The following is a 2500-nucleotide window of genomic DNA, read 5'->3' as shown; positions in this document are numbered from 1 at the left end:
GATCAGGTAGAGTTTTTAATTTCAGTCGGTTGTAGTATGGAGGAAATTGCACAATCTTTGTTTATAAGTCGAAGAATTCTCTACAGAAAATGTGAGGAGTTCCAAATAAGTATGTAAAAGTAGGGGGGGGGGGGGGGAAATTTACTCTCAATTGTCAGACTGTGATCTGGACGACGTAATGCATCACTTAATCTTAGTAATAATAATTTTTATTTTGCAAGATACAGCGATGAATTATAAGTCAAATTGATCATTGAATTGTGAACTTTGCAGACGTATTTCCTTTGAAAAAAAAAATTGTTCACAACTCAATGGTTACCAAACGAAAAACAAACTGCTCTACTCGCGGGCCGAAATCCAAAATTGACAACAACGACCGATAAGAACTCGTACGCCGGTTTAGTTTTGAGCTCGTTCACTCAATATAGAACACGATGGTTCGAAAATAAATATTAAAAGAACACTCAAACCAAGTGTACAAAACACAATGGTCAGGCAAATGAGAAAAATGTGTTTTCACTCACCTCCGAACACAAGATCATCAATAGTCGCGCCCGTCATGCAAGTTTGTCTAATGACATCACATCACACATCAAAACACGCGCTTTCATTGGTCCTTGCTAAAATCTTCAGGGAACCTTGCATTACACTTTTCACAGCACGATCGAGAATTTTTCTGCTTGCTGCAATACTTCGTGCGGCATTAAGTCCCCCCCCCCCTCCCTTGGCAAGCCTCGCGTCTTCGCAAAAATGCTCCAATAATAATTGGGTCAGGCGTTCGTTGAAGCTACAGAGAGATTTGGATGGCCATTTCGTGTACGGTCTGACAAAGGAGGCGAAAATATCGATGTTGAACTCTTTATGTTCGTCATGAAAGGATTAAACACAGGGGCAGTCACATTGCTGGCCGTTCCAGCCTCAATCAACGTATTAAAAGATTGTGGAGAGATGTCTTCAGATGTGTCTGTGCCCTGTACTATTCACTATTTCATTTGTTAGAAGATTCTGGTTTACTTTCTCCAACCGATGACGTGGATCTCTTTTTCCTGCTTTACGTTTTCCTATCAAGGATAAACAGAGCACTTCAGGAATACTCGGAAGTTTGTAACCACCACCCCATGCGCACAGCACACAATTGGTCACCCGACCAACTTTGGTATTATTCTAGTATTGCTGCACAAAATGATGACTCCATTGACTTAACTTACTACGGGTGTTATCCCCACGGCCCACCCCACCACCCAGTGGATTTGATGTACACCTTGTTGAAGTTCCAGCTACAGTAGTGATATTGAATCAAGTCAATCAAGTGACATAGGTAACTGCTTCTGTTGACCCACTTCAGTGTAGCGAGGAGTCGACATTTACATCTACCTTCGTGAAGTGGTTCAGCAGTTGGTAGCAGGGTAGTAAGATAATTGTGGTATTTGCTTCATTTTGGTCAATTTAAAATTATTGCACACATGTATTTGGTTTACTGGTATTGGACTGTGCCCAGCCCTGATCAATCACTCTGTTCCAGTCTCCTAGGTTGTTATTGGTGAAAATGTTATATGGCGGACATTACACTATATTTTATGGACATTGCACTCTGTGAATTGAATAATTATGTAGATTTCAAAATAAGAATGCCTTTATTTTGCTATTTTGCTTTAAAATCATTCCAAATCAAGAGTTTCATACCTGGTCAGTTAAGTTTATTTCAGAGAATGCTCAATAAACATTGTTGAGGGAAACAGCAGACCAACTAGTTAGTTTAAACTTATGATGTAATCTTGATGTTCTGAAAGTATTACTGTTAGTAACTAAGATCAATCATGGTTAATCGTCTTTGAAGGTTCCAAAAACAGGAGCAGAAAGAGTAAGAGCATACAGAAGAAATTTAACGTTTACAAGGCAAGGAACAAATTATGAGAGAAAGAAGGCAGAAAGAAAGAAAAGTGTCCACAGCCCAAGTGAAGTTGCCACACAAAAGATGTTTAACAGAGGGAGAGTCAGATGATACAGGCAAAAGATAAAAGGGAAATCAGTAAACCCTGATCCCACTGAATATGCTTCAAAAGCTTATCAAACACTCTAGAGCTACTTTTATATCTGTGTTATTCTACTGAATCAACTTTGTCTTGTTATTTACCTCAGAGATCGTCATTTCAAATGGCCCAACAGTCCAACAGTAACAACATCATTATTAATACAATATCCCTTAGAACATAGAAAAATAACTCCTAACAGTTAAAGGAATTTCCATGAATAGCTGCTGAAAATGCACTTCTGAAGTCCTCATACTCTAAAGACGATGGATGATAATCTCGTATAAGCAGGTAGATGCATAGATACTAATTCACTATCACAACTATTTTCCAACAGTATAACACCACAAGGGGGGGTGTTCCTCCGCACCAGTAGCGAATTTTAATAGTCGCTTGAGCTCTACACAACAAAAAAAAAAACACTGGTTATTTTAACTAAACAATACACAAGGGTGCTCTAATTATGTAGC

The 2500-nt window shown here is 38.8% G+C and overlaps 1 protein-coding gene across 8 annotated transcripts in view; it reads right to left on the bottom strand.

The window, feature by feature from the left end:
* LOC137980426 (tetratricopeptide repeat protein 28-like) overlaps positions 1 to 2500 on the bottom strand; it is a 54837-nt gene that overhangs the window by 18556 nt on the left and 33781 nt on the right. For 2 of the 8 annotated variants that reach the window (XR_011118516.1, XR_011118514.1), the window contains one exon: positions 1110 to 2430. The exons of 3 other annotated variants lie outside the window; for them this stretch is intronic. The gene's annotated coding sequence lies outside the window, so the exon portion shown is untranslated. Of the gene's footprint in view, positions 1 to 1109; positions 2431 to 2500 lie in introns of those variants that run through there. 3 more of the 8 variants (XR_011118515.1, XR_011118517.1, XR_011118518.1) reach the window with 3 other exon arrangements.

The sequence above is a fragment of the Montipora foliosa genome, chromosome 12 (genome assembly GCF_036669935.1).
Source record: "Montipora foliosa isolate CH-2021 chromosome 12, ASM3666993v2, whole genome shotgun sequence".
NCBI classification, from domain to species: Eukaryota; Metazoa; Cnidaria; class Anthozoa; order Scleractinia; family Acroporidae; genus Montipora; species Montipora foliosa.
The sequence above is the reverse complement of the archived record's forward strand: the minus strand, read 5'-3'. Positions and strand labels throughout refer to the sequence as shown.